This window comes from Schistocerca serialis, chromosome 10 (genome assembly GCF_023864345.2).
Source record: "Schistocerca serialis cubense isolate TAMUIC-IGC-003099 chromosome 10, iqSchSeri2.2, whole genome shotgun sequence".
In the NCBI taxonomy this organism is placed as follows: Eukaryota; Metazoa; Arthropoda; class Insecta; order Orthoptera; family Acrididae; genus Schistocerca; species Schistocerca serialis.
Genome location: NC_064647.1, coordinates 129462521 through 129476026, shown reverse-complemented (window position 1 = coordinate 129476026; position 13506 = coordinate 129462521). Strand labels below are relative to the sequence as shown.

The 13506-nt window shown below is 44.7% G+C and overlaps 1 protein-coding gene across 1 annotated transcript in view; it reads right to left on the bottom strand.

Annotated features, from left to right (window-relative positions):
• LOC126424605 (endothelin-converting enzyme homolog) overlaps positions 1-13506 on the bottom strand; it is a 324277-nt gene that overhangs the window by 265510 nt on the left and 45261 nt on the right. The window lies entirely within an intron of this gene.

Below are 13506 nucleotides of genomic sequence, written 5' to 3'. Positions count from 1 at the left end.
CTGTGCATTTATGGCACCAGGATACAAGACGTATTTAAAAAATAATGAATATATATATATATATATATATATATATATATATATATATATATGTAATACTACTGGCCAGTAAAATTGCTACACCACGAAGGTGACGTGCTACACACGCGAAATTTAACCGACAGGAAGAAGATGCTGTGATATGATCCAAATGTAACCTTTTCAGAGCATTCACACACGGTTGGCACTGGTGGCGACACCTACAACCTGCTGACATGAGGAAAGTTTCCAACCGATTTCTGATACACAAACAGCAGTTGACCGGCGTTGCCTGGTGAAACGTTGTTGTGAAGCCTTGTGTAAGGAGGAGAAATGCGTACCATCACGTTTCCGACTTTGATAAAGGTCGGATTGTAACCTATCGCGATTGCGGTTTATAGTATCGCGACATTGCTGCTCGCGTTGGTCGAGATCCAATGACTGTTAGCAGAATATGGAATCGGTGGGTTCAGGAGGGTAGTACGGAACGCCGTGCTGGATCTCAACTGCCTCGTATCACTAGCAGTCGAGATGACAAGCATCTTATCCGCATGCCTGTGACGGATCGTGCAGCCACGTCTCGATCCCTGAGTCAACATTTAGGGACGTTTGCTAGACAAAAACCATGTGCACGAACAGTTTGACGACGTTTGCAGCAGTATGGACGATCAGCTCGGAGACCATGGCTGCGGTTATCCTTGACGCTGCATCACAGACAGGAGCGCCTGCGATGGTGTACTCAATGACCAACCTTGGTGCATGAATGGTCAGACGTCACTTTTTCGGATGAATCCAGGTTCTGTTTACAGCGTCATGATGGTCGCAACCGTGTTTGGCGACATCGCGGTGAACACACATTGGAAGCCTGTATTCGTCATCACCTTACTGGCGTATCACCCAGCGTGATGGTATGGGGTGCCATTGGTTAAACGTCTCGGTCACCTCTTGTTCGCATTGACAGCACTTTGAACTGTGGACGTTACATTTCATATGTGTTACGACCCGTGGCTCTACCCTTCATTCGATCTCTGCGAAAATTTCAGCAGGATAATGCACGACCGGATGTTGCTGGTCCTGTACGGTCCTTTCTTGATACAGAAAATGTTCGACTCCTGCCCTGGCCAGCACATTCTCCAGATCTGTCACCAATTGAAAATGTCTGGTCAATTGTGGCCGAGCAACTGGCTCGTCACAATATGCCAGTCACTACTCTTGATGAACTGAGGTATCGTGTTGAAGCTGAATGGGCAGCTGTACCTGTACACGCCATCCAAGCTCTGTTTGACTCAATGCCCAGGCGTATCAAGGCCGTTATTATGGCCAGAGGTGATTGTTCTAGGTACTGATTTCTCAGTATCTATGCACTCAAATTGCGTGAAAATGTAATCACATGTCAGTTCTAGTATAATATATTTGTCCAATGAATACCCGTTTATCATCTGCATTTCTTCTTGGTGTAGCAATTTAATGGCCATTAGTGTATATATACAGGGTGGTCCATTGATAGCGACTGGGCCACATATCTCACGAAATAAGCATCAAGCGAAAAAACTACAAAGAACGAAACTCGTCTATCTTGAAGGGGAAAACCAGATGGCGCTATGGTTAGTCCGCTAGATGGCGCTGCCATAGGTCAAACGGATATCAACTGCGTTTTTTAAAATAGGAATCCCCATGTTTTATTACATATTCGTGTAGTACTTAAGGAAATATGAATGTTTTAGTTGAACCACTTTTTTCGCTTTGTGATCGATGGCGCTCTAATAGTCACAAACGTATAAGTGCGTGGTATCACGTAACATTCCGCCAGTGTTGACGGTATTTGTTTCGTGATACAATACCCATCTTAAAATTATATATATATATATATATATATATATATATATATATATATGATCAAAACTATCTGGACGCCCTCAGAAACATACGTTTTTGATATTACGTGCATTGTGCTGCCACCTACTGCCAGGTACTCCACATCAGTGACTTTAGCTGTCATTAGACGTGGTAAGGAAGCAGATACGGAAGTACTAAGAAATGACGAGATACGTTTGAAGTTCTCTAACGCTATAGATACAGCAATAAGGAATAGCGCAGTAGGCAGTACAGTTGAAGAGGAATGGACATCTCTAAAAAGGGCCATCACAGAAATTGGGAAGGAAAACATAGGTAGAAAGAAGGTAGCTGCGAAGAAACCATGGGTAACAGAAGAAATAGTTCAGTTGATTGATGAAAGGAGGAAGCACAAACATGTTCCGGGAAAATCAGGAATACAGAAATACAAGTCGCTCAGGAATGAAATAAATAGGAAGTGCAGGGAAGCTAAGACGAAATGGCTGCAGGAAAAATGTGAAGACGTCGAAAAAGATATGATTGTCGGAATGACAGACTCAGCATACAGGAAAGTCAAAACAACCTTTGGTGACATTAAAAGCAACGGTGGTAACATTAAGAGTGCAACGGGAATTCCACTGTTAAATGCAGAGGAGAGAGCAGATAGGTGGAAAGAATACATTGAAAGCCTCTATGAGGGTGAAGATTTGTCTGATGTGATAGAAGAAGGAACTGGAGTCGATTTAGAAGAGATAGGGGATCCAGTATTAGAATCGGAATTTAAAAGAACTTTGGAGGACTTACGGTCAAATAAGGCAGAAGGGATAGATAACATTCCATCAGAATTTCTAAAATCATTGGGGGAAGTGGCAACAAAACTACTATTCACGTTGGTGTGTAGAATATATGAGTCTGGCGATATACCATCTGACTTTCGGAAAAGCATCATCCACACAATTCCGAAGACGGCAAGAGCTGACAAGTGCGAGAATTATCGCACAATCAGCTTAACAGCTCATGCATCGAAGCTGCTTACAAGAATAATATACAGAAGAATGGAAAAGAAAATTGAGAATGCGCTAGGTGACGATCAGTTTGGCTTTGTTGTTGTTGTTGTTGTGGTCTTCAGTCCTGAGACTGGTTTGATGCAGCTCTCCATGCTACTCTATCCTGTGCAAGCTTTTTCATCTCCCAGTACCTACTGCAACCTACATCCTTCTGAATCTGCTTAGTGTATTCATCTCTTGGTCTCCCTCTACGATTTTTACCCTCCACGCTGCCCTCCAATACTAAATTGGTGATCCCTTGATGCCTCAGAACATGTCCTACCAACCGATCCCTTCTTCTGGTCAAGTTGTGCCACAAACTTCTCTTCTCCCCAATCCTATTCAATACTTCCTCATTAGTTATGTGATCTACCCATCTAATCTTCAGCATTCTTCTGTAGCACCACATTTCGAAAGCTTCTATTCTCTTCTTGTCCAAACTATTTATCGTCCATGTTTCACTTCCATACATGGCTACACTCCATGCGAATACTTTCAGAAATGACTTCCTGACACTTAAATCAATACTGGATGTTAACAAATTTCTCTTCTTCAGAAACGCTTTCCTTGCCATTGCCAGCCTACATTTTATATCCTCTCTACTTCGACCATCATCAGTTATTTTGCTCCCCAAATAGCAAAACTCCTTTACTACTTTAAGTGCCTCATTTCCTAATCTAATTCCCTCAGCATCACCCGACTTAATTAGACTACATTCCATTATCCTTGTTTTGCTTTTGTTGATGTTCATCTTATATCCTCCTTTCAAGACACTGTCCATTCCATTCAACTGCTCTTCCAAGTCCTTTGCTGTCTCTGACATAATTACAATGTCATCGGCAAACCTCAAAGTTTTTATTTCTTCTCCATGAATTTTAATACCTACTCCGAATTTTTCTTTTGTTTCCTTTACTGCTTGCTCAATATACAGATTGAACAACATCGGGGAGAGGCTACAACCCTGTCTTACTCCCTTCCCAACCACTGCTTCCCTTTCATGTCCCTCGACTCTTATAACTGCCATCTGGTTTCTGTACAAATTGTAAATAGCCTTTCGCTCCCTGTATTTTACCGCTGCCACCTTTAGAATTTGAAAGAGAGTATTCCAGTCAACATTGTCAAAAGCTTTCTCTAAGTCTACAAATGCTAGAAACGTAGGTCTGCCTTTCCTTAATCTTTCTTCTAAGATAAGTCGTAAGGTCAGTATTGCCTCACGCGTTCCAGTGTTTCTACGGAATCCAAACTGATCTTCCCCGAGGTTGGCTTCTACTAGTTTTTCCATTCGTCTGTAAAGAATTCGTGTTAGTATTTTGCAGCTGTGACTTATTAAGCTGATAGTTCGGTAATTTTCACATCTGTCAACACCTGCTTTCTTTGGGATTGGAATTATTATATTCTTCTTGAAGTCTGAGGGTATTTCGCCTGTTTCATACATCTTGCTCACCAGATGGTAGAGTTTTGTCAGGACTGGCTCTCCCACGGCCGTCAGTAGTTCCAATGGAATATTGTCTACTCCGGGGGCCTTGTTTCGACTCAGGTCTTTCAGTGCTCTGTCAAACTCTTCACGCAGTATCCTATCTCCCATTTCATCTTCATCTACATCCTCTTCCATTTCCATAATATTGTCCTCAAGTACATCGCCCTTGTATAGACCCTCTATATACTCCTTCCACCTTTCTGCTTTCCCTTCTTTGCTTAGAACTGGGTTTCCATCTGAGCTCTTGATATTCATACAAGTCGTTCTCTTATCTCCAAAGGTCTCTTTAATTTTCCTGTAGGCGGTATCTATCTTACCCCTAGTCAGATAGGCCTCTACATCCTTACATTTGTCCTCTAGCCATCCCTGCTTAGCCATTTTGCACTTCCTGTCGATCTCATTTTTGAGACGTTTGTATTCCTTTTTGCCTGTTTCACTTACTGCATTTTTATATTTTCTCCTTTCATCAATTAAATTCAATATTTCTTCTGTTACCCAAGGATTTCTACTAGCCCTCGTCTTTTTACCTACTTGATCCTCTGCTGCCTTCACTACTTCATCCCTCAAAGCTATCCATTTTTCTTCTACTGTATTTATTTCCCCCATTCCTGTCAATTGCTCCCTTATGCTCTCCCTGAATCTCTGTACAACCTCTGGTTCTTTTAGTTTATCCAGGTCCCATCTCCTGAAATTCTCACCTTTTTGCAGTTTCTTCAGTTTTAATCTACAGGTCATAACCAATAGATTGTGGTCAGAGTCCACATCTGCCCCTGGAAATGTCTTACAATTTAAAACCTGGTTCCTAAATCTCTGTCTTACCATTATATAATCTATCTGATACCTTTTAGTATCTCCAGGGTTCTTCCATGTATACAACCTTCTTTCATGATTCTTAAACCAAGTGTTAGTTATGATTATGTTGTGCTCTGTGCAAAATTCGACCAGGCGGCTTCCTCTTTCATTTCTGTCCCCCAATCCATATTCACCTACTATGTTTCCTTCTCTCCCTTTTCCTACACTCGAATTCCAGTCACCCATGACTATTAAATTTTCGTCTCCTTTCACAATCTGAATAATTTCTTTTATTTCATCATACATTTCTTCAATTTCTTCGTCATCTGCAGAGCTAGTTGGCATATAAACTTGTACTACTGTAGTAGGCGTGGGCTTCGTATCTATCTTGGCCACAATAATGCGTTCACTATGCTGTTTGTAGTAGCTTACGCGAATTCCTATTTTCCTATTCATTATTAAACCTACTCCTGCATTACCCCTATTTGATTTTGTGTTTATAACCCTGTAGTCACCTGACCAGAAGTCTTGTTCCTCCTGCCACCGAACTTCACTAATTCCCACTATATCTAACTTCAACCTATCCATTTCCCTTTTTAAATTTTCTAACCTACCTGCCCGATTAAGGGATCTGACATTCCACGCTCCGATCCGTAGAACGCCAGTTTTCTTTCTCCTGATAACGACATCCTCTTGAGTAGTCCCCGCCCGGAGATCCGAATGGGGGACTATTTTACCTCCGGAATATTTTACCCAAGAGGACGCCATCATCATGTAATCATACAGTAAAGCTGCATGCCCTCGGGAAAAATTACGGCTGTAGTTTCCCCTTGCTTTCAGCCGTTCGCAGTACCAGCCCAGCAAGGCCGTTTTGGTTATTGTTACAAGGCCAGATCAGTCAATCATCCAGACTGTTGCCCTTGCAACTACTGAAAAGGCTGCTGCCCCTCTTCAGGAACCACACGTTTGTCTGGCCTCTCAACAGATACCCCCCCGTTGTGGTTGCACCTACGGTACGGCTATCTGTATCGCTGAGGCACGCAAGCCTCCCCACCAACGGCAAGGTCCATGGTTCATGGGGGGGGGAGTTTGGCTTTAGGAAAAGTAAAGGGACCAGAGAGGCAGTTCTGACATTACGGCTAATATTGGAAGCAAGGCTAAAGAAAAATCAAGACACTTTCATAGGATTTGTCGACCTGGAAAAAGCGTTCGACAATATAAAAAATGGTGCAAGCTGTTCGAGATTCTGAAAAAAGTAGGGGTAGTCTATAGGGAAAGACGGGTCATATACAATATGTGCAACAACCAAGAGGGAATAATAAGAGTGGACGATCAAGAACGAAGTGCTCGTATTAAGAAGGGTGTAAGACAAGGCTGTAGCCTTTCGCCCCTACTCTTCAATCTGTACATCGAGGAAGCAATGATGGAAATAAAAGAAAGGTTCAGGAGTGGAATTAAAATACAAGGTGAAAGGATATCAGTGATACGATTCGCTGATGACATTGCTATCCTGAGTGAAAGTGAAGAAGAATGAAATGATCTGCTGAACGGAATGAACAGTCTAATGAGTACACAGTATGGTTTGAGAGTAAATCGGAGAAAGACGAAGGTAATGAGAAGTAGTAGAAATGAGAACAGCGAAAACTTAACATCAGGATTGATGGTCACGACGTCAATGAAGTTAAGGAATTCTGCTACCTAGGCAGTAAAATAACCAATGACGGACGGAGCAAGGAGGACATCAAAAGCAGACTCGCTATGGCAAAAAAGGCATTTCTGGCCAAGAGAAGTCTACTAATATCAAATACCGGCCTTAATTTGAGGAAGAAATTTCTGAGGATGTACGTCTGGAGTACAGCATTGTATGGTAGTGAAACATGGACTGTGGGAAAACCGGAACAGAAGAGAATCGAAGCATTTCAGATGTGGTGCTACAGACGAATGTTGAAAATTAGGTGGACTGATAAGGTAAGGAATGAGGAGGTTCTACGCAGAATCTGAGTGGAAAGGAATATGTGGAAAACACTGATAAGGAGACGGGACAGGATGATAGGACATCTGGAAGACATGAGGGAATGACTTCCATGGTACTAGGGGGAGCGGTAGAGGGCAAAAACTGTAGAGGAAGACAGAGATTGGAATACGTCAAGCAAATAATTGAGGACGTAGGTTGCAAGTGCTACTCTCAGATGAAGAGGTTAGCGCAGGAAAGGAATTCGCGGCGGGCCGCATCAAACCAGTCAGTAGACTGATGACCAAGGGGGGGGGGGGGGGGGGGGAAAGCAGAATGGGGTGCTCCGAGGAACTCGCCGACTTCGAACGTGGTCAGGTGATTGGGTGTCACTTGTGTCATACGTCTGTACCCGAGGTTTCCACACTCCTAAACATACCTAGGTCAACAGTTTCCGATGTGACAGTGAAGTGGAAACGTAAAGGGACATTTCAGCACAAAAGCATACAGGCCGACCGTGATTGTTGACTGACATAGACCACCGACAGTTGAAGATGGTCGTAATGGCAGACATCTATCCAGACTATCACACAGGAATTACAAACTGCATCAGGATCCACTGGAAGTACTATGACAGTTAGGCGCGAGGTGAGAAAACTTGGATTTCAATGCCGAGCGGCTGCTCATAAGCCACACATCACACCGATAAATGCCAAACGACACTTCGCTTGCCGTTAGGAGCATAACATTGGACGATTGAACAGTGGAGAAAGGTTGTGTGGAGTGACGAATCACGGTACACAATGTTGCTATCCGATATCAGGGTGTGGGTATGGCGAACACCCGGTGAACGTCATCTGCCAGCGTGCACAGTGCCAACAGTGAAATTCGGAGGCGATGGTGATATGGTGTTGTCGTGTTTTTCATGGAGAGGGGCTTGCACCACTTGTTTTGCGTGGCTCTATCACAACACAGGCCTACATTGACGTTTTAAGCACGTTCTTGCTTCCCATTGTTGTAGAGCGATTCGGGGATGGCGACTGCATCTTCCAACACGATCGAGCATTTGTTCATAATGCACGGCCTGTGGCGGTGTGGTTACATGACAATAACATCCTTGTAATGGACTGGCCTGCATAGAGCCCTGTCCGGAATCCAATAGAACACCTTTGAGATGTTTTGGAAACCGACTTCATGGCAGGCCTCACCGATAGACATCGATACCTCTCATGAGTGCAGCACTCCGTGAAGGATGGGCTGCCATTCCCCAAAAATCCTTCGAGCACCTCATTGAACGTATGGCTGCGAGAGTTAAAGCTGTCGTCAAGGCTATGGGTGGGGCAACACCAGATTCTAACATTAGCGATGGAGGTTGCCACGAACTTGTAAGTCATTTTCAGCCAGGTGTCTGAATACTTTTAATCACATAGTATTGAACTGAAGAGGTATGAAACGTCTTAGCAACCGAACTGGTTGGAATTTTTATATGCTGGTGTGGGATAACGTAGAGAGGCTGGGTGACGCTCACCATCTTTATCTACGCCCAAGGTCCGATGCCGATCGAATGCCTCGAGTACGGTGAAACCTTTAATAGCGACATCTACTGCGAGACGCTCTGTAGGCTACATACATCTATCAACAGCAAGAGGCCTGGGCTGCTCACAGAGGGAATGGTTCTGCTCCACGATAATGTGCGTGCAGTATAACACTAGCAACAAAGATCCGTATTGTGAGGGCTATGGTCTTTCCAGTTGTGATGTATGGATGTGAGACCTGGACCATTAGAAAGGCTGAACTGCGAAGAATTGACTCCTTCGAATTGTGGTGTTGGAGGAAACTCCTTAGAATTCCATGGACTGCAAAGAGAACCAACAGACCAACATTGGAGCAAATAAAACCAGATTTCTCCCTGGAAGGTCTAATGTTAAAACAAAAGCTGACCTACTTTGGACACACAATGCGAAGGCATGCCTCTCTGGAAAAAACATTCATGCTGGGGAAAATTGAAGGAACTAGAAGAAGAGGACGTCAGAGGATGAGATGGATTGATTGCATCACAGAAGCAATGTGTTCCAACCTGGAAGGTCTACGGGAGAAAGTGCAAGACAGGAAAAAGTGGCGTGATTTGGTCCATGGGGTCACGAAGAGTCGGAACCGACTAAACGAATAGAGAGAGAGAGAGAGAGAATGTGCATTCACACGTCTCCCCAACGTCAAACAAACTGTGATGGCCAAGGTCAAGTGGAACAGTTTGAGCATCCGCCCTACAGCCCAGACATGTCACCCTGCGACATTCATCTGTTTCTTGCGCTTCAAAAGTAACTCAGAGGAAGGGCTTCAACTCGGACGGCCAACTGAATGACACAGTGGAGGAATGCCCCCTGTCACAGGCACAGGAATTCTGGGAATAGGGAATCCTTAGGCTGGTGAAACAGTGATATAGTTGCAATAAGGTCTCTGTTGATTGGTTTTCATAAAGGTTGAGTTATAGGAACAGTGTTGTTTTGTACCTTTTCTTTAGAACATCCCTCATATGTGCGTGCTACAGAAAGTTAATGTCACTTTGCAGCATAACCCACACCATTTGGTTGACAATTTTTTTTCTGCCGGACTGCATCTGTTGCCTTGCTTCCAACAGACCTGCACCAATTATGCACATTCGGGTGTTACGTAAGCTCATGATCAGACCAGTTCTAACCTACGGGTGAGGAACATGGGCACTAACAAGTACTCATGAGCAGCTGCTCAAGACGTTTGAACTTGGGGTTCTGCAGCAAGATCTACTGGGCTGTTCAGGATAACAATCATGCAGCACGAACAATGAGCTGGATCGCTGCGTACAAGGAGCTGACATAGTAAAAATAACAAAGAGGAGGAGAGTTGCCTTGCTTGGACATGTCGTTAGGACGAATTCTGGAAGAAAAAGAGGTTTTTGAATGAAGGGAGGCCACGAAACCCTTGGCTAGATCACGTGAAAGACGGTATGAAGTGTCTTTAGAGTCGGAGGATGGCGGATAACCACTCTGGGGAGTCAGAACAGCTGAAACCTGTTGAAGAGATTGAAACCCACGCATCGTTGTCACGCCATGAGAAGATTGACAGATTGACAGTTGTGGCAATTGACCAAAGATCATACATACAGCTAAAAATGATAACGTCAAAACCATGGCAAACGTAAGGATCGAGCGTCTTTGGCCAACTGTCACATCCGTCAGTCCGTTGACTGTGACAATAAAACGTCAAATAATAAAAATTTTGAGAAAGGTCGATGAACAACAGCAAAAAACCTCAAACAGCTTGCAGGATAAGAGTCCTAAATCGACACCACGTTGTAATACAATAGAGAATGACAGATACCACTGACGATATAGGAAGGTAAACGCAATATTCGTATACACCGAAATAATCAGTAAGTAGTTGCACAAAATAAATTTAATTTCTTAACCACTATCAGAGACTTTGTGCCATTTTCAGAAGGTTATACGTACCGCATTATTTGCGATTGTTCAGCAATAAGATTCATACAGCAAAATGCCGTGGTACTGAAAAATACAAGAGCAATGAGTAATGGAATAATGAATCCATTACTACAATAAATGCGCGAAACCGATGAAGATTAATTTTCTCAGCTGGTTGCTGGTTATTTGACTATGTACAACAACAGTTGCTGAGGTGGATAAAACACCAAATTTATGTATCTGAAAATACGATCAATCAACATTATAATAAAATAAAAAATTCTATGTAACTTTCGCAGATGGTCTGAATGTGGCTTTCTAGCCGAAATGGATCCATCGCAGTGAAAACACTAAACTACTGTAGCAGGAGTCCATTTAATTACACACTTTATAAGTTTCTTTAAACAAGAATGTTTAGGATGGAAAGAGATGTAGTTGGTCTTACACAAGATGGCCTAAAGTCGTGGGGAACCATCGGATAATGTGTGGATATGTCTTAAGTTTTGCCCATGGTTTGCATATCCCCACATTATCGTAAAACAAGACTGTCAGTTGGTATGTGAAAGTAAGCTACCACTTAACAGAAACTACTTTCGGTGATAAACAGTTCTCTTCCCGCCACCTACTTGCATTTTACTCAAGTGTGTTTCGTGACTGTAACTGCAGCAATATTCGAACGTCGTTTACGGAAATTGAAAATTTGGCTCAAATGGCTCTAAGCAGTATGAGACTTAACATCTGAGGTCATCAGTTCCCTAGATTTAGAACTACGTAAACCTAACTAACCTAAGGACATCACATACATCCATGCCCGAGGCAAGATTCGAACCTGTGACCGTAGCAATAGCGTGGATGGTAAGTTGCTATGGGACCAAACAACAGAGGTCATCGGGCCCTAGGCTTATACACTACTTAATCTAACTTAAACTAAATTCTGTATTACGCTAGGGATAACACACACACACCCATGCCCGAGGGAGGACTCGAATCTCCTACGGGTGGGGGTGGGGAAAGCTGCGAACCGTGACAAGGTGCCTTAAACAGCGCGGCCACTACGCGCGGTGTCGTTTACGGAACGTCTTCAACTGAGACAACAGGTTTCGCGACTGTTAGTGATTCATTTTATCTTCTGACGCATCTCTTTCACTTTTACACCTAATCACCGTTCACGCACAAGCACATTTCGTTGTGTTATACTAGCTTCTCTCCCACTCTGCATAGAAGCTTCCGTCTGGCCACTGGACAATGGTAGTCTGGGCTCCTCCCCGTCTTCACAATGTTGTCAACGAAGTCAAGTGCGACGGCCGTAGTGACCGAGCGGTTCTACGCGCTACAGACTGGAACCGCGTGACCGCTACGGTCGTAGTTTCGAATCCTGCCTCTGGCATGGATGTGTGTGATGTCCTTAGGTTAGTCAGGTTTAAGTAGTTCTAAGTTTTAGGGGACTGATCACCTCAGCAGTTAAGTCCCATAGTGCTCAGAGCCATTTGAACCATTTTTGAAGTCAAGTGCAGGATGAGGTACTACGCGCAAATGAGCGACCTTGAAAGGGGTCAAACTGCGTCTTTTCGAGGGATACGATGGTGCTTTCGGAGAACTGCCACACAAATTCTACGTGCTGTGCCAACTGTGCAAAGACGTTGGTAGCAGTGATTGTGTGAACACCCTCACATCCACGGAGGAGGTTCTGAACATCCACGCAGTACAGACGCCCGCCTCGATTGCCATATTGTAATGACAGCAGTGGCAGGTCCTACAGGTACCACAGCACACATAGGATGTATATGAAGTCTTCACGGGTTGTCAGCCGAGTAGCATCGTCGTCTCGTAGCAACGTTTCGATGGAATGCGTCTCCATCATCTTCAGGCGAAGTGTCGGGATGTCGTCGGTCGCGGGCTGACATCTCTGCTGGACCGCTCTCCGCTTCCCGCTGCCGGCCAATCACGCGCCCGCGGAAGCGTCCGATGCGCCTGGATCGGCCGGTGGTGGGGGGATTGGGGAAGGGGGGGCGGGGGGGCGGGGGGGGGGGCGGGGGGGGGGCGGGGGGGGGGCGGGGGACGCGTGCGCGGGGTTCGAGTCCCGGCGTCCGTCTCTGTCTGCTCCGTGTGCGGCCCTTGGTGGAACGGAACGTTCTTCTCTGATTTTCCTGATTGCAGGCTCCCAGGCTGTGCTGAGATGGTAGCCACTGTCACAGTTGATTAGGTTGTCGTGTAACCGTATTTCTATGGACTCTTTGATTACTGAGTCCCAAAAACCGTTTGTACTGCATATTTTCTTTGTGTCCTCGAAATCGAAGGTGTGCTTCTCGTCATACTATGTTCTGACACAGCAGATTTGTTGGTCTGACCCGGGCTTACATGCCTGATGTGTTCACTGCGACGCTGTGAGGTGCAACGCTGCGTCTGTCCTATATATTGCATCCCACATTCACATACGGTCTTGGACACACCTGGTGCCGTCACACCTAGTGGATCCTTGGTTGAACTGAGAAGATCTTTGATTTTTCCTGCTGCGCGGAAAAAGGTCTTCACTTTATGTTTCTCGAGAATTCTCGGCGATCTTGGACGTCGGAGGACCCGCTTGTGGCAAGAACGCACAGCCCATTGCTTCGTCTTCATCCGGTCTCTCTTCTCTCTTCTTGTGGTCGGTCTTCAGAGCCCTCCTTATTTGTGTCTCACTGTATCCATTTTTCTTGAAGGTGTCCTTTAGGTGTTGCAATTATCCTGGCAAACTTTCCTTACCGCAGATGGGCCTTGCCCTATGCACTAAGGTGTTGAGTATAGCATTGCGATGCGCAGGGTGGTGGCAGCTATTGGCGTCAAGATACAGTACCACGACAACCTAATCCACCCTGACAGTGGCTACCACCTCAGCACAGCCTGGGAGCCTGCAATCAGGAAAATCAGAGAAGAACGTTCCGTTCCACCAAG